General features: G+C 43.5%; 1 long non-coding RNA gene across 1 annotated transcript in view; it reads right to left on the bottom strand.

Moving 5' to 3' along the window:
* The window catches only part of LOC124615247, an 811,296-nt gene that overhangs the window by 199,580 nt on the left and 586,629 nt on the right, over positions 1–25,087 (bottom strand). Inside the window, exon 3 of the long non-coding RNA XR_006979767.1 lies at positions 21,493–21,522. This is a non-coding gene — a long non-coding RNA (uncharacterized LOC124615247). The remainder of the gene's footprint in view (positions 1–21,492; positions 21,523–25,087) is intronic.

The raw sequence follows: 25,087 nt of genomic DNA, 5'->3' as shown, positions 1-25,087 counted from the left end.
CTAGAACTTAGAACTAGTTAAACCTAACTAACCTAAGGACATCACAAACATCCATGCCCGAGGCAGGATTCGAACCTGCGACCGTAGCGGTCTTGCGGTTCCAGACTGCAGCGCCTTTAACCGCACGGCCACTTCGGCCGGCGTTCATCAGTGTTATTGTCCTCTCAACAAGCTTCACATTTGCAGGGTAGCCCAGACTTCAGACGGAAATATTTGTGTGTCATCTCTCATAACACATGTTTTGTTATGCTTGCGTTGATCCAGATGTTTATCATGTGATGGTACTACGAAAATAAATTTGGTTTACTGAGCTTCTCGGCGTCGTAATACTACCACATTTCCCGCTACGCACACATTTAGGAAAACTGGCATTTTTGGTTAACAGTTGACAGGTATTTGGGATGCTTTCAGCACAAAGAAACAGAAACATAAACAATTGCAATAAATATTACCATCACTTTAAAATTTCCTAGCTCCCTCTCAGCCTTCTTCCCTTTTTCCTATCTAGTGCACTGGAGAGCAAATCGGAAATTTCACGTCCTTCAAGAGATAATGTTGTAGGTGCTAGACGCAATACCACTACCTTTGTTGGATGCAAAGATGGGTTGATGCGTAAGATCGTACCGTTTTTACATAAGTACACACATAACAGCGATTTTAGTCATGAGTAATATATTCTTCTTCACTATTTACAGCGGTCTGCCAAAACTGGGGTAACTTTTCAATTCCACGACTGTAGAAATCACGCGGTTTCGAACGAAGTACTCGTCGAGCCATTTTCATCCGGAAAGGAAGTTCCTTGAAGGTTACTCCATAGACACCGGAAAAGGTGAAGATCTGAGGACGCAAGATCAGGTGAATAAGGTATGCGCAGAATGACTTCCCAACGACTGTCTTTTGTCAGTCTAGCAGAATACTGGCTGGCATTACCGTGGAGTAGCACCACTTCACGCAGCCTTCTTGGTCGTTGTTCTTGGACTGCGTCTGCAAAACGTTTCAGTTGTTGACAATAAAAGTCAGCAGTGATGGTTACACCTCGGCGAAGCAATTCGTAGAGCGCTGAATGTTTGAATATGGTACGAGGAGAATAGTATTTTGTCCTAAGTCACTTTCCTTCATATAAAGCCCACATAATTCATTACTCATTTCTTCCCATCTGATGTACTGCTCCGTCTCTAATGATTTTGATGTCGACCAACATCAAACTATTTAACTTTCTTCTTTCTTTTCTTAATAAAGTTGGTCATAAGGGTATCACAATTAAGTGGACAGACGAAATAATAAGAGAAGTGCTAGGAAAAAGGGTTGATATGGAAAATAGAAGTGAAAGAGAAAAATTCGTGTAGAAACAGTTACCTTGCAGCTGAAAGGAGCCGTAGAAAAGGAAAAATTTAGGAGCAGATGACGTACATTGTAGAAAATTTTAAAAATTTGTGGTAAGGTCCTATCGGACCAAACTGCTGAGGTCTTCGGTCCCTAATCTTACGCACTGCTTAATCTAACTTAAAGTAACTTACGCTAAGGACAACACACACACCCACGCCCGAGGGAGGACTCGAACCTCCGAGGTGGGAAGCCGCCCGGACCGTGGCAATGCGCCTTAAACCGAGCGTCTCGTTGTGGAATACGTGCAGTTATAGAAAAGTTGAACTAGGTAAGAGACGCCATACAAGTCGAAAGACTCGAGTTTTAAAAGAATGGACCTTAAAGGAAAGAGGGAGCTACAAACTTGTTTCACAATATCCGAAAAAGGTATTCGTTTAACTTATATCAATTCGTTATATCAGAAAACTTTTTTCTCGAAGCTGTCATTCGGTATTATATCGCAGGAAACGACCAATAAGGTAATGAGTTTCTAGGTAATAACTCGTAACATCGTTTACGGGCAATGACATAGTCGGATTACGAAGATTGTAAGCCCGAGTTCAAGGATTATCTCCTTAATCCAGCTTCTTCGTCGTGAGAATGTATTACTGATGATATAATTTACGAAGTGTCATGGTGCATTTCAGGAAGTGATAAGATGTTCCACATTTTATAACATTTGTATGGAGCTATGGGGAAGATCGGGAGGAGGGGCAGGGGCAAAACAAGTTCATTATCGTCGTCAGATTATTCTCTGCAATAAAGATGCATCTGTCACAGTCTCTAACATCCGGTCTTCCAATAAATTGTGACTCTGTCGTCAGGACGGCAGCATAAGTACTAAAATGGTGAGGTATATAAAAACAAAATATCAGTTGGTCAACTACTACAACACATTTACCTGTTTCACAAAATATGTCTTACAGCTATAACAACTGCTTCTTGCCAGGAGATTAAATGAGTGAAATAAAGCAGCATTTATTAAGTGAAAGCATTTCGTCTTTATCTCTTCATTTAATTTTTTTGGAAACATGGTACTATTGTTTCCTTTCCTTTCAGGTAGGAAACCCTTAAAAAATTAATGAAATTGCTTCTTAATGTCGATAAATGCTTAAGTTTATAAACTTTCTTGAAATACTCCTCAGTTTAGAAAATAAATTAGTTGAGGAAGACGCCTTCGCATTGACAAATAATTTTATGTTAGTCAGGTTATTCAAAATAGTATCCAGCTTACGGCTGCCCATTGTCTGAATTTAGTTAAACATGAAGAATATCACGTCTAAATAAATCGAATTGAACCAACTTCGTTTTTCTGGTGATATAGTTCAATTAGGGTGAACCACATGGAACAGACACATTAATGTGACCATCGCCTGTGTTCGATGTCAACAACTCACAGACGGCAAGTGGCAGCAGTGCTAGTGTGGGGCGAACACGGACAACAGTGCAGTCGTTGTCGTAACGTGGAAACGGAGCGATTTATCTGGCGTAGAAACGGGCATCATCATTGGCTTTCGGGCCGAGATGCAAGCATTTATGAAGCCGGTAAGTTTGTTAAGTGTTCGCGTACCGACGTGATTAAAGTGTACCGTGCATGGCAAAATGGAGCTCTCTAAAACCTACGCAGAGGCAATTTTGGTGCACCTTGGGCCACAGATGACAGGGGCTAACCAAGACTGCGGAGAGATGTACGGGAAGATCGACGTGTAACTGTTGAGAAGCTCACCGCACATATGAACCAAGGGGCTATAACGCTCATTTCTCAACTACCGTTCAGCGATCATTACTGCGTATGGACCCCCCGCAGCCTAGGCGCCTGGTTCACGCACCCATACTAACTGCCGTTCATCGGTGAAGAAGGCTGCAACTTGCATGCCAGTACGGCAACTGGACGTTCACTGAGACGCGTCAGGAGGCCTTTTCGGATGAATCACGTTACATGCTCCATCGAAGGGATGGCCGTTGGCGTGTCCGGCGCTGCAACGATCGTTGGAAGGTTCTAGGCCGGAGGTGGGAGCGTTTTGGTCTGGGGAATGTTTTTGTGGCATTCCTTGGGTGATCTTGTCATTCTGGAAGGTACAAAAGATCAATGCAAATATGCAACTATCCTTGGAGACCAAGTCGACCCCTATACGCAGCTTGTTTTTTCCTCGGCTCATTGGCATCCACCAGCAAGACGATACAACGCGTCATACAGCTCGCAGTGAACTTGCTGGTTGGAAGAGCAGCGGGATGAGTTTACCGTACTGTCCTGGACACAAATCTCCTCGCATTTAAGCCCAATCGATAATCTGTAGGACCACCTCGATCGAACTCTTTGCGGCGTGGCTCCTCAACCGAGAAACCAAGCGTAGTTGGCCATGGCAAAGGAGTTTGTGTGGCTCCTCCCAGAACCTCATTGACACTCTTCCTACACGTCTCACTGCGATCAGTGCTGCAAAACGTTGTTGCTCAGTCTTTTTACAAGTGGCCGCACGAACGTGGCTGGGACCTGTGTAACAACAAATGGCAGAACTTAGAACTGAAAGTTTGAAAGCAAGTCTGAAAATGTATTAAAACAGAACTAAAACAACGTACTATGAGCACGTCGACACAAATTATAGATGAAGTCGCTGAACCAGTCAGTGAAATTATACATTCAGAGCCGGCCATTGTGACCGAGCGGTTCTAGGCGCTTCAGTCCGGAACCGCGCTGCTGCTACGGTCGCAGGTTCGAATCCTTCCTCGGGCATGGATATGTGTAATGTCCTTAGGTTAGATAGGTTTAAGTAGTTCTAAGCCTAGAGGACTGATGATCTCGGTTGTTAAGTCCCATAGTGCTTTGAGCCATTTGAACTATATATTCAGAGCGTAAGAGTTATTATTGCTTGGAGTATTTTAGGTATAATATTTTCCAATTATGAAAGTGTCTGAAAACAAAAATTTATAATTTTGTGAACAAAACTCGGTACGATAGTGATCGGTTTCGGCGAAATTATATAATCTTCAGGTCTACAAATATTGCGAAAAGGATAGCTACGATCGAGAACTGATTTAGATGAAACCGCTTACCACAGTAAAAATACTTGGTGTACCATGCTGTGTTCGTAAAATTATTAAACGACATTACAAATTTTCCCCTGGAGATACTATTTTTCTTCCCTGGGAAGTTTACAGTGGGGGTGTAGCACCAGTTTTGATGTATGTGACCGAGGCATAGACGTTTAGTGCGAAAACCATTCAGGAAGTGATGGTTCATCAAGTAATGGACACTTTTATGCTGGGCATCATTACGAGACAATAACAGACTGGCGCAGAATATATAACACTAGTTAAAATGAACTGGAGGTGGGCAGTACACCCAGTCATGCATTCGGATGACATACAGACCGACCAAGGAAGTTCTATATTGAATTCCATGAGATTGCTGTTCCTTGGTTCAAATGGCTCTGCCGGCCGGAGTGGCCGTGCTGTTCTAGGCGCTACAGCCTGGAACCGAGCGACCGCTACGGTTGCAGGTTCGAATCCTGCCTCGGGCATGGATGTGTGTGATGTCCTTAGGTTAGTTAGGTTTAATTAGTTCTAAGTTCTAGGCGACTGATGACCTCAGAAGTTAAGTCGCATAGTGCTCAGAGCCATTTTTCAAATGGCTCTAAGCACCGTGGGACTTGAACATCTGAGATCATCAGTCCCCTAGAACTTAGAACTACTTAGACCTAACTAACCTAAGGACATCACACACATCCATGCCCGAGGCAGGATTCGAACCTACGACCGTAGCAGCAGCGCGGTTCCGGACTGAAGCGCCTAGAACCGCTCGGCCACAGCGGCCGGCTTGCTGTTCCTGCTGCAAATGATGATGATAACAGTGAACCGACTGACTGCAGTCTAAATTCATCGTTCATGTTTAACTGTAGAGTGAAGTCCTCAGCATACTTTGCTGCTGAACGCAGCTCCTGAGAGTTGAAAGCGTAAGTGTGGTCCACGTTGGCAAACGGTGAAGTAGTAATGTAAAACCCACTATAATTTAAGAACCTGATCGCCCTCCCTCCCCCCCTTCTCCGGCACGACTGTTCGTTACCAAGTTGACGACTCCTTGAGACCTCACGGTGTGTCCAGTCAAAAGTTCCATTGTGTCAGTTTGTGCCCAAACATCGCGAATACATTTCTTGTCTTTGATTCTTACTTATAGATGAGACGATGAGTGGAGTAAAGGGCGTACCAGCAGAGCGAGTTGGAAGCTAGGCAGTGCAGCGTAGTGTGTGGAGCGGGAGAGCGTGGTTTCCCGCTATCTCTGAGCAGGTGTGCCGGCCGCGCCGCTGCCTTATCAGCGGGCGACGCGACGGTTCGCCGTTCCGCAGCCACCGGCCGACCTCGCGTTGCCGCCGCACGTTCACCACAGCCTGGTAAGCGCTGCGTTTCTCCTCCTTAGCGCACTAGCCCCAGTTTCTTCGTTCTTCTGGTCGATCGCAGCAGTACATGTCCACATCTCTGCGTCCGTCAGGTATAGGATAAAACACGTCTACAAACCCTCTTCCATATACAGAGAGGTCCAATGATAGTGACCGGGCCAAAAATCTCACGAAATAAGGGTCAAACGAAAAAGCTACAAAGAACGAAACTGGTCTAGCTTGAAGGGGGAAACCAGATGGCGCTATGGTAGGCCCGCTAGATGGCGCGGCCATAGGTTAAACGGATATCAACTGCGTTTTTTAAATAGGAACCCCCATTTTTTGTTACATATTCGTGCAGTACGTAAAGAAATATGAATGTTTTAGTTGGACCACTTTTTTCGCTTTGTGATATATGGCGCTGTAATAGTCACAAACATACAGCTCACAATTTTAGTCGAACAGCTGTAACAGGTACGTTTTTTAAATTAAAATACAAAACGTAGGTACGTTTGAATATTTTATTTCCGTTGTTCCAATGTGATACATGTACCTTTGTGAACTTATCATTTTTGAGAACGCATGTTGTTACAGCGTGATTACCTGTAAATACCACATTAGTGCAATAAATGCTCAAAATGATGTCCGTCAACCTTAATGCATTTGGCAATACGTGTAACGAAATTCCTCTCAACAGCGAGTAGTTCACCTTCCGTAATGTTCGCATATGCATTGACAATGCACTGACGCATGTTGTCAGGCGTTGTCGGTGGATCACGATAGCAAATATCCTTCAACTTTCGCCACAGAACGAAATCCGGGGACGTCAGATCCGGTGAACGTGCGGGCCATGGTATGGTGCTTCGACGACCAATCCACCTGTCATGAAGTATGCTATTCAATACCGCTTCGACAGCACACGAGCTATATGTCGGACATCCATCGTGTTGGAAGTACATCGCCATTCTGCCATGCTGTGAAACATCGGTACAACATTACCTAGGAAATCAGCATACGTTGCACCATTTAGATTGCCATCGATAAAATGGGGGTCAATTATCCTGCCTCCCATAATGCCGCACCATACAGTAATCCGCCAAGGTCGCTGATGTTCCACTTATTACAGCCATCGTGGATTTTCCGTTGCCCAATAGTGCATATTATGCCGGTTTACGTTACCGCTGTTGGTGAATGACGCTTCGTCGCTAAATAGAACGCGTGCAAAAAATCTGTCATCGTCCCGTAATTTCTCTTGTGCCCAGTGGCAGAACTGTACACGACGTTCAGAGTCGTCGCCATGCAGTTCCTGGTGCATAGAAATATGGTACGGGTGCAATCGATGTTGATGTAGCATTCTCAACATCGACGTTTTTGAGATTCCCGATTCTCGTGCAATTTGTTTGCTACTGATGTGCGGAGTAGCTGTGACAGCAGCTAAAACACCTACCTGGGCATCATCATTTGTTGCAGGTCGTGGTTGACGTTTCACATGTGGCTGAACACTTCCTGTTTCCTTAAATAACGTAACTATCCGGCGAACTGCCCGGACACTTGGACGATGTCGTCCAGGATACATAGCACACGCCCGTTGGGCATTTTGATCACAATAGTCATACATCAACACGATATCGACCTTTTCCGCAATTGGTAAACGGTCCATTTTAACACGGGTAATGTATCACGAAGCAAACACCGTCCGAGGAATTGAAAGATTGGTACAACTTTTCGTTCGTTGTTTACCGAGAGTTGGTGACTATGATGAAAAATGTGTCACATAGCTGTGTCACTTTGAACTGTAGTGCGGCATTCAATAAAAGTTACTTGGCCTGCAATTATACTGTGTAACTTAACTTTTTGAGGACCCTTCGTATTTGGTCTCTCTCTTGTGGAAGAACACTAGCATGACAAGTTCCAGGCCCTGGTGTTACCTTTGGAATGTGTCACGAAACAAAGCAAACAAACAAATAAGTGAGCAGGGTCAGAACTGGGTAATTTCCGATGTTAGCGGACAACGTCACAGTTCCCTGATTCTGCGCATGCGCATTCTGCAGCATACTCAAGAACTCTGTATTCAACACTGATGTCACTGAACCAATTGGCTGTCGATTTACAAGCACATGACGCGCAACCAAAACGATTACTCTAGGAGCTGACCATAAAGTTGCTCGAGCAGAATGGGCTTACGAGTCCTTTCGCCGCGTTCTAATTTTTGCCGTCCTTCGTTGCGTCATGTTGCGAAGTGCGTGGCAGCGAGAAGGCGCAGCAGGTGGCGGGGGTGGCTGGCCGCGCCGCGGTCTGGGGCGGCGCGCGTGCCGGCCGTTCTTTGACCCCTGCCGGGCGCTGACGCCTGCTCTTCTGCCGGCGCGCGACTCCTCCACACGAGCTTCTTGCCTACGCGGCACGGCATCGTCGAACTGGCCTGCGACGTGTGCTCGATTCAGAATCGTGCCACGCGGTTCATTCACGACCAACTTCAAATCAGTGACCTTGGTTTTCCTTCGCAGACCAGTTTTAGCTAGGCTGTTTAGGTTTTTATGTTGGTAACGTCACGTAGCGCTCTGTATGAAAATCACTGGCTGTGCTGTGTGCAGTCTGTGGCTGGTTGGCATTGTTGGAATATTCGCTATTGTAGTGTTGGGCAGTTGGATGTGAACAGCGCGTAGCCTTGTGCAGTTGGAGGTGGGCCGCCAGCAGTGGTGGATGTGGGGAGAGAGATGGCGGAGTTTTGAGAGCGGATGATCTGGACGTGGGGGAAAGAGTAAATTTCTAATACTGTATATCACGAACTGATATATATATATATATATATATATATATATATATATATATATATATGACTTTTGAATATTATTAAGGTAAATACATTGTTTGTTCTCTATCAAAATCTTTCATTTGCTAACTATGCCTATCAGTAGTTAGTGCCTTCAGTAGGAGTACGTTCAGTTTGTTCAGCTGTTTGGAAATCAAATAACGTAAGGGGTTTACCAGCATAGTAACTTATAATTTTTTTTAAGGGGAGGTTTCACAGTCACCGAAACGAAAACACGTTACGTTCCTATTTAACTATTGTACGTCAAACAGTTAAAAGATCCGTTTTTCGAAACCCCTTAATTGTCTCCCACTGCGAAGCAGAAGTATGAAATTTGCCTCAAAGTTGCCAACAAACCTCTTCTGTTATCCTGCAAGAACTAGAGGTGGCAGAAACCGACCGGTTAAAATCGATACCGGTATCGTAGTTCTGAATAACCGGTATTTTTCGGTATTTGTTTGATCTCGGTTATAACAAGTGTTTCTTTTATTTTTTTACTAATAACCGAGTAGGAAAAAAAACAGAAATATCAGTTAACCATAGAAGCAGGGCTATTTTTTTTCGTTTTTCAACAAGTCATTAAAAAGGAGTAATTTTTATTCGTATTGATTAGAAATATTGCTTCATTATAGAAATCGAAATAGTGATCAGTGCTATTTTGATAGCAATGCCGACTGAAACTATCAACAAACACATGGCATACAAATTGATACAGTATTGCTGAGACAGTAATGTATCTGTTGCTGTGTGTCGCGGCTTAAGATACGAGTGCACGTGCAGTCTGCAAGACTCGCCGCCACCTGGTTTATATGGTAACTTCTCGCTGAAGTCGCAGGACATCTGATATATTGCAAAATAGCACCAACCCTAGGCTGGAACTACTTTTACGAAGTGCCGTAGCAACGAAGTACAATGCTTCATTTGCTTCAAAAGATTAAACATTTACCTGTCATTTCTATTAAATAATAGAAGACGAAGGAAATTATGCCGACAGTAATAAATTAAAAACTTAACAATTCGTTCATAGTATACAATAAAAATGCAAAATAGCTTATCTGCTTGCTGCCTGTTCTACATAATTGCTTGAAGCCCTTGAAAACGGATATATCAACAAGAAAAACAGAGTTCTTTAACATCAGTTTTCACCTTTTAGCACTGACTATTCGTAATGCCCAAATAGTGGCATGATGCCTGATTACAACACAGTTTTTGAGCAGAGCTCAAAAAAATTATCAGTAGGAAAATGGCGCAGATTTTTTGTAGTATTCAACCACTTATTATTTTTCAAGAAAAGCAGCGAAAGGTGGACGGACTAATTTGTCTTTTATTTGCCCGTTTAATTTATTATTTTGATTCTACGTACCTTGAAACTGAGAGAGTAAGAGTTTTTCAATCTTTGTTCGATTTCACTGTTTATTACAGGAAATAAGAGGAATAAGAAAACCGAATAGCGGTTATTTCAGAAACCGGTTATTTTGAACGGTTGTAACATTCAGGTTAAATTGGCGTGGAAAAAACCGATACACCGAAAACTGGTTATTTAAGCGATAACCGCCATCCCTTGGAAGAGCGTGGCACCTTGCGATGTCACACTCGGGCTCGGCAACGCTCCAAGCAGCAAAGTGTCCACACATGCGAAACAAAAGACCAGAGCTTAGAAGTTAATACAAGATGTAAGGTGGATTAATGTCATATTGGCACCAAATTTCACCAAAATTATGCCTAACACCAACCGTGGATGTGTCATCGACGGGAAGGTCGTCACAACCCCTCTTCACCTTTATTTTCGCTCCTCCTTTTGACGACTTTGTGGTGGAGATCACGACGTTTTCTTATAGGTGGCAGAGCAAAACATTTCAGACACACCACCGCTGAGTATCGAGATGAGAAAGGCCTCAGGAGTTGGCACAAAGGGTGTCAATAAAGCTGCCCCTTCTCTCGAGGCATTGATTCCCACACATTTTGCGGTCAACAACGTCAGTTCGTAGTGCGATGGGCAACAAGACGATGTTCTTGAAAACCTTTGACACTGCTGAAGCACTCGCGGAGGATTCAGCCTTTTTCTAAGGACATCGCGGGCCTGCAACCCCAACAAACGTGACTCAAAAGGCAAGAAGACTAGTTCATGGAAATAAACAAGTATATACTAAATTACTGGTCGCTGTTACCTGTATTTATATTCAGTTAATATACGGTCAAGGTTCTCTACAATACCCACAATGGCTCAGCTTAAACGGAAATGGAGTTATCTGCAAAAGTCGTTTGTTTGTATGAGCTTTAATGCCAGGAATAGAGGAAAGTGATGAAGGACTTGACGCTAGCTGCTTGTGAGCCGGATGTGGGTAGCATTTGCCTTTCGGTTTTTTCGGTAATAAACGCCAAAGACTGTTTCATATTGATTGGGGAAAGCACGAGCCACCAGAAACCGGATTTCCCTGCAATAAGTGTCCGATACATTCATCAGTGTGCCATCGTGTGTGTGCTGCGATGTTATTGTTATCACGTACGTCGGACATCAACTGAAACGATGTCATTCTGCATACAGACAGGTTCCTTAATAACCGTGGGGAAACACGGAGCTAAGAAGAAATAATAATACCAATCCTTCATGAAATGTAATCTTTTGCTAATATGTTCATTCATTTTTGTTGGAAAACGTGGAAATGGAGACTTGTTCTTTGTAGTAAGAGGAACATTTTGCTTGATAGCACAGATAAAACGCTTTGTAGCGCAGTGACATCGATAAAGGTCTGCTAACAGCCATGTGGAGTGGTGTGGCGTATAATCCTCCCTCCCCCCTCCCCTTTCCCCCAGCCATACACAAAATCGATTGAAGGGAACCGAAACGCTAGACATTGCTTTTACAGAGAAAACGCTGAGAAGGTCTATATCTGACAACTTAAAAAACTCGAAATCATTTGTGCTGTAGTGACAGAGACTATTGCGGGGTCGAGAGTCGATCTAATTTCCTCTATTACGGCCTGACTTTTCACTAAGCTACCATATTTTACGACAACAACAAAAGGTTTACTCTGAGAGAAATTCGTAGCCCGAAAGCCGATTTCTCAACCACACAAACAGCATTAGAACCTTCAGGTTCTTCTCCTCACAGTTAAATACGAATCTGAAGTTAAAATCTTCTGGGTTATTAGGCCGCGTCATGTTTCTTCTAAAATGTTCGACGTTTCGACCCCTCTGCTGGGATCTTCCTCAGGATCTTTCGGTGTCCACTACTGCTAGAACACTCTTCTACTGTTCTAGCAGTAGTGGACACCAAAATATCCTGAGGAAGATCCCAGCAGAGGGGTCGAAACGTCGAACATTTTAGAAGAAACATGACGCGGCCTAATAACCCAGAAGATCTTAACTTCAGTAACAACGGCCACGAAAGCCTGCAAACTTACATAAATACGAATCTGTTCTTCGAAGGAGCGATTGCAGTCTGTTAAGTTGGTTACTTACCTTTCATGTGGAGCTGATGACGAATGGCATTTTTGACTGCGAGATATCAAATATTGCAGTCTCTTACTTACTGAACTTGTTACTGATCTCGTCTTTAATTATATGTAAATCACATTATCTCACAAAGGGAACTCGTCATTGGTCGCCCTTTGATGCAGTCAAAACTTGGCATGGTGAGAGAAGGGTGAAAACGAAGGGATATTTGTCTCTGCTTAGGTGCCAACACTCAACAGTTTTGGAAAAAATTACGGCCAAACTTTCGACGCGATTTCGTCAGTCCACTCGCGATCGTAAAACCAAGTGAGTTGGTAGTGCAGTGGCTAAGACCACAATTTCAAAGTTTTGTGCTCCGTGTTCAAATCCAATCTTATGTCTCGTTTTTCTTTTGTTATCACGGAAGTATGTCACATCACTATTTTTGTGGGATCGTAAAACACAGTGGAATTATTGACAAAAAATAAGCATTTTACATCTAATTAAAAATAGATTATATCCCCACAAATCTTATACAGGTGAATCACCTAAAACTTGCACCGCATATATTGCGGAAATGGAAAGCTCGTATTATTAGCCAATTAACAGACTGTAACAATTCTTTGAAAGTGTATTTTATTTGCAAACAAACACTTTTGAAAATGGAACAATCCCCACTGACATTAAAAAACTAAAGGTAGGGTAAATTAGAATGTTTGTTGCAGGATTGTAGTGTGAGTCGTTCACCAGATATCGTAATTTGAAAAGTTTTCACACTGTCACTTGTTTGTGCCATTCAACCCGCGTAGTTGCTAGGTAAGATGTTGCTATGTTTGCTCACAGTGAGCTTGTGTGTTGCTTGTGCGAACTGCGGGTTGCTAGTCACGGTGTGACAGTCCAAGCAAGAGGTCGTGAGTCGAGGATGGGATTTACCTGTGCAGAAAAAGCGGACATGCTCATGGTGTACGGAGAGTGTAGGAAGAATGCAGTTCGTTCTTGTACGGCGTATGCGGCAAAATATCCCAATAGACGTTCATTACCTTGGCAGTTATTTATCAACCTCTTCAATAAGTTACGTGAAAGTGGTAATGTAGCACCTAGACAAAGTAACAGAAGGAAACTAATAACGACAAAGAGGGTGAACTTAATGTTCCTGCTGCTATTGCAGTTGATCCGCACGTTAGCTGCCGCACAATAGCACGGGGAACTGGCATAAGTCAGGCAAGTGTTCTACGCATTCTCCATCTATCCAGGTTCCATACCTATCGCATATCTCTCCATCAAGAGCTGCATGGGAACCATTATGGGAATCGTGTTAATTTCTGTACATGGGCATTAAGACAGGATACTCCAGACGTAACAAGTATCTTGTTTAGTGAACGGCCTGGCCGGCCGCGGTGGTCTAGCGGTTCAGGCGCTCAGTCCGGAACCGCAGGACTGCTACGGTCGCAGGTTCGAATCCTGCCTCGGGCATGGATGTGTGTGATGTCCTTAGGTTAGTTAGGTTTAAGTAGTTCTAAGTTCTAGGGGACTGATGACCACAGATGTTAAGTCCCATAGTGCTCAGAGCCATTTGAACCATTTTTTTTGAACGGCCTAAACATGCACAATTGGTCTGTTGTCAATTCACATTTGCTTCGTCAGGTGGAACGCCAGCGTTCATGGAGTGTAAATGAATAGTGTGGGATAGGAAACCATCAGCTCACAGGCCCGTGTTTGATAGACAGAACACTGAACGCGCAGAAGTATCGCAGCCCCCTTACAAACCATCTTACACGGATGCTAGAAAACGTTCCTCTAGAGACTAGGAGAAACCTGTGGTACCAACACGTTCGCTATCCAATCCATAGCGCACGAAGTACTACAGCAAGTCTTCATGAATTTTTCCAAATCATTGTACTGGACGCAGAAAAATCTGTACCTTGGCCGGCCCATTCCCGGATTTTACTCCTGTGGAGTTTTTTTTTCTGTGGGGAAAGCTGAAAGACGCTGTATATCAACTACACCCAATGATATGCAGCGACGTATTAATGCAGCCTCCTCGGACATTTCCGCTGAAATGATAGCACGAGTGCAGCAGTCGTGCCGTGCTATACTGAAAGCGTGTTTTGCTGCTGTGATGGTTCAAATGGTTTTGAGCACTGTGGGACTTAACATCTGAGGTCATCAGTCCCCTATAACTTAGAACTACTTAAACCTAACCAACCTAAGGACATCACACACATCCATGCCCGAGGCAGGATTCGAACCTGCGACCGTAGCGGTCGCGCGGTTCCAGACTGAAGTGCCTAGAACCGCTCGGCCACACTGGCCGGCGCTGCTGTGATGTTCAGTTGTCTCGTTACTGGTCAGAATCCACATAAATAGTGCATGCACCTGCGTTATTATTTAGTGTATGCTATGACAGATATTCTACAAGTGTCTGTGTGGGAACATTTTAAAAAACGATGTATCGTAAACGAGTCTCAGTACAAACCTGCAAGAAACTCCACTGACATTCTGATTCATCCTGTTTTTAGTTTGTTAATGTCAGTAGGCATTGTTCCATTTAAAACAGTGTACGTTTACACAAAAATCCATTTTCTAATTATTATTATAATCTGTTGATTGGTTAACAATACGAGTTCCTGACTACCAATCCATTCTGCGGAAACCGCATGTCAATAGCACTTTCCATTTTCACAATATTTGCTGTGCAACTTTGACGTGATTCACTTTGCATAATGTTATATAATTAACAGAAATTGAAAATTAAGAACATAAAAGTTCTAGTATTTCATTTTTTACTTTGATTTTTAATATTATGCTCCAAGAGAACCCGTAAATTCATACAAGCATTCTAAGCATAAACATTCGAAGCACCACGAGCAATTTGCGAAGGCACATACACCGCGTCGTATATTGTTGTGTGATTGTCGTTAGGAAAACAACATCGTGATCTGGTGGTTATTTCGCGATAAAATACGCATGTCTATTTCCTCGAAAGCTGGAGGCTGCAATTGATTATGGATCAAGGTGTGCATTTTAATTGCACTGCTTCTACTCGTGATTTCCCTTTTCTGTGCGGTGAGAGTAGGACTCTTCTGGAATTGGCTAATGTGTTCTTCACCTTTGAGTAAAAGTATACGTCGCAGCGTTTACAAATAGACTTTGGCGGAATTAGTTTTAAAGAAGGTGTCAATGTTTCGATTTCATCGACAAACAGCCCATCGATAAGGAGGGATTGTTTTGCCCATACGACGAGACAATAACTGGCCGAAACGGCTTCACTTTTAAGTAAGATCGCAAAATTTTGTCCAGAAACTGATGATAGGTTTATTTTATGAGCCTTCTAGATTTTGCGGCTGTTGCGTATACATTCTGATGTTGCTCGATTAATTGGTTTACGTCTTGATACACTCGAGGACAAACATAGTCAAAAATTTCTCGTAATACACGAAAATTGTTGGTGACAGTTTTCTGGAAGGTGTTAATCCGTGGCAGGTGTGACAATAAAAACTATTTTTGCCATTAATCCATCTTATGTCGCGATGTTAAAAAAATATTGATGTCCCATACTTCCACGACAACAAAAGAAAAAACATAAGAATGAATTTTGGCACAAGGTGGAAAGTTTTCAGACTGTGCTCTCAGCCAGTGAGTTGCTAGCGCACTTGGTTGCACGCTGCGCAAGTAGCCTTATGAAGTCGTGACAAACTTTGATCGTCATTTTGTCGGAAGCTATTGTGTGTTGGCACCGAAGTCAAAATAAGAGTCCCTTTATTTTCATTCTATCACCCTGCCAAGTTTCGCTGTATCAGAGAGCGGGCTATAGCGGACTCCCGTTAGTAGTAAAGGTAAATTACTTGCTCCTGCAACACACAAATGGTCACCAAAAAGAGGCAAGAGAAAGTGGAAAGAATGGCTAATGCAAAATAGTTGCAGTGCGCGCTAATATACAATTGACCATTAAAATTGCAACACTGAGAAAGTGGCACCCAATAAACGTAAACAGGTCATGAGTGGAAACTGCAAGTAATTGACATCTCAGAGCAACCACACAAAGTACGAGGGGCGTTCAGTAAATAATGCAACGCACTTTTCTGAAAGCAGGATTGCAGTGCACCGTATTATTCGCCACTCTTTTGGCTGCAAAACCCTATTTTTAAACTTAGTCCCCGTTCAATGCTGCAGCCTTACGCCACATTACTGGCAGGGCCTGTATGCCGGTACGGTACCACTCTGCTCGTCGACGTCGGTGCCAATGTCTTGCTCATCAATAACTTCCCCATCATCGACGTACTGCTTCCCACGGAGTGCATCCTTCATCGGACCAAACAGATGGAAGTCGGAAAGTACGAGAACAGGGCTGTAGGATGGATGAGGAAGAACAGTCGAATGAAGTTTTGTGAACTCCTCTCGGGTGCGCACGCTTGTGTGAGGCCTTGCGTTGTCACGGAGGACAAGTTGGTTTGCATTTTTGTGGTGGCGAACACGCTGAAGTCGAACACTACGGGAGTGACAGCTGTGTGGAGCCGGGTGGCACTCGGGAGAACGGACAGGTGTGCGCGACCTTGCTGCGATGATGACAGGTGGCTCGTCCAACAACTCACCGTGCTTTTGTTCACTGCCAGTTCATCTACATCTACATTTATACTCCGCTAGCCACCCAACGGCTCGTGGCGGAGGGCACTTTACGTGCCACTGTCATTACCTCCTTTTTCTGTACCAGTCGCGTATGGTTCGCGGGAAGAACGGCTGCCGGAAAGCCTCCGTGCGCTCTCGAATCTCTCTAATTTTACATTCGTGATCTCCTCCGGAGGTATAAGTAGGGGGAAGCAATATATTCGATACCTCATCCAGAAACGCACCCTCTCGAAACCTGGCGAGCAAGCTACACCGCGATGCAGAGCGCCTCTCTTGCAGAGTCTGCCACTTGAGTTTGCTAAACATCTCCGTAACGGTATCACGGTTACCAAATAACCCTGTGACGAAACGCGCCACTCTTGTTTGGATCTTCTCTATCTCCTCCGTCAACCCGATCTGGTACGGATCCCACACTGATGAGCAATACTCAAGTACAGGTCGAACGAGTGTTTTGTAAGCCACCTCCTTTGTTGATGGACTACATTTTCTAAGGACTCTCCCAATGAATCTCAGCCTGGTACCCGCCTTGCCAACAATTAATTTTATATGATCATTCCACTTCAAATCGTTCCGCACGCATACTCCCAGATATTTTACAGAAGTAACTGCTACCAGTGTTTGTTCCGCTTTGTTTGTTGTGGCATACAATAAAGGGTCCTTCTTTCTATGTATTCGCAATACATTACATTTGCCTATGTTAAGAGTCGGTTGGCACTCCCTGCACCGAGTGCCTATCCGCTGCAGATCTTCCTGCATTTCGCTACAGTTTTCTAATGCTGCAACTCCGCAGACATTCTGCAAGCGCCTATGAATATCTGCATTGCTCTGGTTTTCCACCAAAAGAAACTCAGTGACAGCTCTCCGCTTGGAACGCACTTCCGTTACAGACGCCATTTTGAAGGCTACTTATAGCGCTGCCACCTATAGGAATTTCATGGAACTATAAGAGCTGAAGCGGGAATATTCCGCTATGTTCCACAACAAATTCCGCATTCTTTTAACCGAAATGGGCCAAGAAAAAAAGTGGTGCCTTACTTACTGAACGCCTATCGTAGGTAGGAGTAACGCCTCTACATACTGTATAGAAGAAAAGCTGACGTAGCGGGTTTCTCATTCAGAAATCTCTTTTGAATGTTGTTTGTTTGCAAAAAGATCGTGTTACGCCTCGTGTAAGAAAGAACAAGTCTACCAGCACGTGTCGGAATTCGACAGAGAGAGGATCGTGGCCTATCGACACTGTCGTTCTGCGATACTGCTGTTCGCTTTGGTCGGGATACCACGACTGTCACTCGAATATGGAATCTATGGGGTCCCAAAAGCCATACTCAGTACCTCGCAGGATCTCAACTGCCACGCGTCAATAGCGTTCGGCCGTGCAGGATTGTACACCCACGTCACGTACATTGAATCAGATAATGGTCTTGTTTGCACCAAGTACCCACACTGACAGCACGACGCCAGGAGCACTTCGGGCTGTCAGCGCGGTGACCACTGTTGCGGTTCCCTTTACGCAGCGGCAGAGGGAGGCGCATCGGCAGGTATGTCCAGACACAAAACTCAACACGGCAATGGCAACAAGTCGCCTTTACAGACGCTTTCTGTTGGTGTGTGCAGTGCTACGATGGTCGTCTGTGGAGACCCCGAGGAGAACATATGTTGCCATTTTGATTCGTCGTCGTCACACGTTGGCTTTAAGACACGGAATGCCATTGGTTGCCGGCCGCGGTGGCAGAGCGGCTCTAGGCGCTTCACAGTCCGGAATCACGCGGCTGCTACGGTCTCAGGTTCGAATCCTGCCTCGGGAATGGATGTGTGTGATGACCTTAGGTTACTTTGTTTTACTTAGTTCTAAGCCTAGGGGACTGATGACCTCAGATGTTAAGTCTCATAGTGCTTAGAGCAATTTTAACCATTCGAGCCATTTCTTACAAACTCGACCACCTTTGCTTGACGTAGAAGATCATCTGGACAGCATCCGGTACATTTCTGACGTGTTAAGGCCGGGAACTGTGCCCTGTCTTCTCCGTCTCCGAGACATTGTCTTTCAACAACATAACGCGGCACTGCATGTTTCCTGTGCTGTATTGATCTACCTCGGTATAGACGATGTTCGGCTGTTATCCTGGCCAGTACGTTCTCCAGATCTCTCACCCATCCAAACCATTTGGCGATTGGTTGTCGACAGACTGACATGTCATCACTCACCAGTGGCTACGATTGATGAATTGTGGCATAGGACTGACGCAACATGGAATGACGTACCCGTATCTGTCATCCAGTCTCAGTTCGGTTTTATGTCTTGATAGAAAGCAGCTATTTGTAGCTGCCAGAGGTGGCAACTATGAATACTGAATGTCGCATCCTGTATGCCCTCCAATTCTCAACAAATTTAGTCAGTTATCCTTCTTACATACTGTACACGCACAATAAATAAAATCCCGGTTTTTGATATTTTCCCTGGAGTTGCAATTTTAATGCCAGCAGATTAACTCTGTTGGTTTTTGTGTAATATTTTATTACCTCAAGATCGCTTAAATATACGTAATATTCACATTACCGATTTCGGCACCAAGTTTCAGATGTGATTAACCCACTAAAAATCATCGTAAGATATACAATTGCAGTTAGAATCCCAGAAAGCAGTCCGTATCGGCGCCCAGATTGATGCCGTGTTTCTTGACTTTTTCTTGCCATGTAACGATATGATGTACAATCATTGATATATTTGACACGTCAAGTGTTACAAGTGTTGGTGGTTGGTTGATTGATTTGTTGGAGGAGACCAAACAGCGAGGTCATCGTCCCATCGAAGTAGGGAAGGATGGGGATGGAAGTCGGTCGTGCCCTTTGAGAGGAATCATCCCGGCATTTGCCTGAATCACGGAAAAACTAAACCAGAATGGCCGGACGAGGGTTTGAACGGTCGACCTCCCGAATGCGAGTCCATCGTGCTAACCATTCCGCCACCTCGCTCGGTGTTAAAAGTGTGTAACTGCAAGTGTTGTACAGGGTGTTCCAGGAGGAATGGTCGGTATTCAGAGATATGACGGGAATGATCATTCGTAGCAAAATAGTCTGGTAAACGTGGGCTCCCAGACCTATTTGAAAATTTATAAAAATCATTTTTTTAAATTTTTGGGTTACATATTCTCTTTGATGTCTACTATTAGTGTTCATCCTAGGTTCGCCAAAAACTCCATACTCTAGTTACAAGGCGATTTGTGAAAAAGTGTCTTCGAAAACCATTCACAACGGGGAAAAAATCAGCATCGCGACGAATGTTGCAGCATGTAATTTCCAAGGCGACCTAAGAGAAATTATGGAAATTATCAGCTGCTAGAACTTGAGATCGGACTAGCCTGTTACACCTTCTGCATAAAAGCGGACGAAAAGCGAATCGAACGAGCAGAGCAGCGGATAATAGAAGCTGTCAAACAGGTCCGCAGGACCACCATGGCTACGAAGAAGATAGAGAAGAATCTCCTTTGGGATGTGGAAGGATTGCTGTATGGTCTAAGGATCTCTGACTAGAGGAATGTTTAACCTAACTACAAAAAACATAACCCATAATTTTAAACACGTTTTTCTCAATACCGTATTTACAAACTGTGAGGAAACATAACTTGAGTACAGTACATACGATTTTGATCGGAATTAGATGCTGAAATTCTAAATTGAATTCTCCATCGGGGTATACAGCCGATATACGATATCTTCAAAAGTGTACTTTCGTTGCGCGCTGCTGTCTCGATTTTGTGGGCGAAGAAAATGACGTTATTTCAACATGTCACAATTTTAGTACAACTTAATGATTTTCAGTTATCATGTGTATGCTGATAGAAAATGTATTGAAAATGATTTGTGCAAAATTATTTTGTTACTGTTTCAATAGCAGGGTCTCGAGACTGCCCGCCGATGACCAATGTTCCTGTTGCAAGGGGTCCTTCCACCTGGTGTAGCAGTTATAGGGGAGACCCGTTATGAACACAGAAATGATTGTTAAAGAACAAAAGTGTAAGGAATGAAATCATCTCATCAAGTTCAGCGTTCCTTTTTACTTTACTTGAAAAAATCACGAAAATCGCCAGTTTTCATGCGTTCAAAGAGCCGTGAGAACTTCTTTATCTTCGATACTGCGAAACAAATCTCTTCTATTGCAGGCTCTTTGTTTTCGATATTTTGAGGGATGATAGACGGACCAAAAAAAGAAAAAATATCCGCTAAACATGGGTTCTAAAGAGGAGACCTTAAGATCTATAGGCAGTTGTTAATCTTTGCTAATTTGAAACATCAATTTTACTGAACAAGTGCTCATAGCACCTAAGGCATGCATTCTAGAGTGAATGTTTACTACACATTTTTTACTCGTTATAGTCCATACTTCCTCGCCCCAAAATATGGAAAGCAAAGAGCTTGCAGTGGAGGAGATTTTTTTCACACTATAAAAGATGAAGAAGTGTTCATCTTAATGTATGCGTTTTAGAGCCCACATTATCTACACGTTTTTGCTTTGATTGATTGTTACTGTCACATCCCTGTATATTGACCATTCCTCCTTGGGCAACCTGTATATTCTGAAGATCCTTTATGGTTGATTAATCATACCTGAAGATAGCAACTTAATGCCGAAACCGTTAATGAGAGTATTACATATTTTAAGCGATCGTGACATAATAAATTATTATACAGACATTGTTGACGGTCACATCGTTGTGATTGGCAATATGCAAATTTTTAAAACATCGATTGATTTTTCCCGAATAATTCACGCATTCATTAGGAAAGGAAAGAAAGGGTGATATGTTTTTATTGATGCTCTGTCAATACGGGAGCAAGGGAACACAGATGGAGTGACAAACTGCTGCTGCTTGGTGACCATGTACTTACCAGAGAGGTGCACATCTTGGAGGCCTATATCTGAAACAGAAACAAAATTCAATGAATATAATGTTTCAGACGCAGGCACAACGCAGTTTATAACAATGATGTAATACCACACAGTCAAAATACAATTCAGTTCTTCGAAGACTACAGTTTAGAAGTAAGATGCTGTCACTAACTCCTTGATCCGCTCTGAAACCAGGCCAAGGGAAACATTTACGAGATTTTTAGTGCTTTGCTGACAGTAACGAACATTGTAACCGGCGAAGTCGACAAGGAGTGATTCAGCACAGTAAGAGAGCGAAATGATAAATGATCTTGGCGCTATTTAGATGGAGAATCTATTAAACGTGTTTGGTGTGTGACGTGGTAGTACAGCATCTTTCAGCCGTCAGAAGGACAGCAACGTTTGTATGTCTCTCGAGATAAGAATAAACAGCAGATTTTCATTTCGACGCGTGACTTGTATTAATAGAGTAATAGCTTGTGGCGCGCAACAAAGTGTACTTGAAAGTTCTGTTTTTCCATTTCCGCCAACACCTCTTCTCAAATTGTTCGGATTTCCTGTATGGCTTTTAAGCATTTGCTTCCATCGGCGGAAAGGCACTGAATCTACATCTACATCTACATGATTACTCTGCAGTTCACAGTTAAGTGCCTGGCAGAGGGTTCATCGAGCCATTTTCATACTACTACTCTACCATTCCTCTCTCGAATAGCGTGTGGGAAAAAGGAACACCTAAATCTTTCCGTTCGAGCTCCGATTTCTCTCATTTTATTATGATGATCATTTCTCCCAACGTAGGTGGGTGTCAACAAAATATTTTCGCATTCGGAAGAGAAAGTTGGTGATTGAAATTTCGTAAACAGATCTCGCCTCAAAGAAAATCGCCTTTGTTTCAGTGACTGCCACCCCAACTCGCGTATTATATCAGTGACACTCTCACCCCTATTGAATGGGGGCCACCTGTTCTTCATAGGCGACTGCTACATGCCTCAACTGGTATTTCTACACATTGTAAATTCTTATTGATGCTAGTAATTTATTCGCTGTACGTAGTCAAAAATTGTATGTCAAGGGACAATTTTACCCATATACCCTGGCTGCCATTCAGCGGCTTCTTCCAGTTTATTTTAGATCATTCAAAAGATGTGTTATGCACTGTTTCGTAAAAAAAATACGTTTTTTTAAAACCCTGTAAAGTGATTTTGATGAATTGTTCACTGATGAAATTGTTGTATACGGTGTAATAATTAAACTGCAGTTGTGAGCAAACAAATGCACCTAGAATCACGTATCTAGCGCCGCCTAGTAGTTTAATTGGTTTCCGATTTGTTCCTTTCTAGCAGTTTGGACTTGCTTTGTGATTGAGAAAATTAACGTGATACAATGTAACTATTGAACAATTTTATATGAGTGACATGATATTTGTAGGCTAGAAAACCATGTTCTACACATAATACTATGACTCTAATCAATGGTGAAATGTAACATATCTTCATATCTTCGGATGCCAGTTTTGTGCTGTATTTTGTAACCTTTGAGAATGACGGAATGTCGAAACGCATAGGGCGATTTTGGAAATAATAAAAAGTGTGGTCAAGGCATCTGAAAGTTATTGAAGAGCATTGAAATGGCCACCTCGTGTCGTAGGATTTCATGCAAATTGCAGCTGATAGACAAAGGGAAATTTAGGATAGAAAATAAATTTACATTAAAGGACTGCATCCACAAGGACTGTGCACAGGATTGTAAAAGTACGCGGCAAGGCCGTATATAAAATTAGATGCTTTCCTTATTCTATAGCAGATGATTTACATGTCCTGTGATGATACTCATCGTAAGACAGGGAACAAGTCATCTTCTTGGCATCTTGCTCACGTTGTAAACGCTGCATTTTCACTATTACACAGTTGTTTTAAAGTTTCTGTACAGGAATAAAATTGGTTTACATTCATTATAGTTTATCTCTCATCGCACAGTTTGCAGCAAAGCACTCGTAACGCTTCTAGAAAGCCAAAATGAAACTAATGGAATATGAAGTCTTATGCGCTGTAATTACAAATCCTTCTTGAAAGTTATTCGCAGAGTCCTCGTGGACGCTGTTAGTACAATCCCTTCTTGGAAATTTAATTGCTAACTCAAACTTTCCTTTGCATTTCTTCTTCATGGCTCTTATGAAAATATGATGAAATATAATGTATCGTACATTTCGGTTTATTTGCAGTGAAGTAATGTAAAAATTGAAAACAAAACAATGGTTCGCATTGGAGCTTGACTCGTGTGTGCTCTTTCCACTGTACCCACCGCTTCCTGGAAACTACACTAACACAAATGTCTCATGTCTTGCCCTACCCCCGTCAAAAATGCTATTTCTTTTCTAAACGCTTCGTCGTCTAGAGCTCTCACTTATGTCACTTTAATTCGTGGCCAAGCCCTTTCTACAGCATTAGTCTGGACGAAGTCGGTGCGGGCAGAAGCGGTCTCCTTGCAGTGACCGGCGTGTTGAACCAGCAGGAGTAAAGGTGCGCCTACAGAGAGCAAGGTAGGCAACTCTGCCGAGTAAATTCGCACAGAACGCCCTGCACAGAACTGCTTCAAACGTGATGTTAGTGACTAATGCACAAGACACCCAAACAAAAATCACGGGGAGGTGAAATACAATGTCGTAACGCACATACCAAGTAATCAGATTTGGAGATGTGGCTCATCGGATGACTCTGTGAGCGCTTATAGCTTGAAACTCCGTGGATGACGTGGAAACATGGCGGCGGAGCGCAAGGCGAGATAGCGGCGAAGGTTTCGCGACGTGGAGGGAAAATGGCGGAGCCCGGCAGCGGGCAAAAAGCGTGGCTGTGGCGACGCGGGAAACGGCGGTGCGCCGCTCCGTGCCTTGCGAGACGGGCTTTCTCCAGCGCTGCCGAGTCGCCGCTCATTACCCAACCACCGGCGAGGCTAGCAGCAGGGGGAGCTTATGTCATAACCAGCGTTGCACCCCGAGATTCCGTACGGCTGCAGCAGGCAGCGGGAGGCCGCAGCGGAATCCTTCGCAGGCTGCAGTTTCTCGGCCTGGTTTCCCTGGCAACGGGTCGAAACCCTGACACCACGGGACTTCGCAAGCGGTGTGCCCCGGCGGAGGCTCTCCTGGGGTGTACGTCTAGAGAAGTACGTAAAGCTAGCGGTCGGGAGATCTGCGGTCGCCACTCAACAATGACCGTTTTGCTTCTCAAATACTCACTCAGAGCTAAGATAGGGAGTCCAGACGTAGTAGAGTTTCTTTGCAAGGATAATCAGAAACTGCTACTGCAGTGCTGATTGTTTAGTAGCGTAGCAGAGGGTGTAAGATTATATTGCTTTTTATTTAATTTAATTTTGTGCACCTTTATAAAGTGTTTATCTAAAATCTACGTTGGAACATCCCGTTTTGCATTTTTCAAAGCATAATACCGTACGCTATTATTTTATGTGGAAACTCTATCCATGTGCATCACATCTTAAAACTGCAGAACAAAGCTATTAGGGTAATTATGGGTTCGTCATATAAAGCACATTGCGTATATTTGGTTTCTAAACAATAAATTAAGACGGTAGTAAACTTAC

This window comes from Schistocerca americana, chromosome 1, assembly GCF_021461395.2.
Source record: "Schistocerca americana isolate TAMUIC-IGC-003095 chromosome 1, iqSchAmer2.1, whole genome shotgun sequence".
NCBI lineage: Eukaryota > Metazoa > Arthropoda > Insecta > Orthoptera > Acrididae > Schistocerca > Schistocerca americana.
This window is presented reverse-complemented; position numbering and strand designations above follow the sequence as displayed.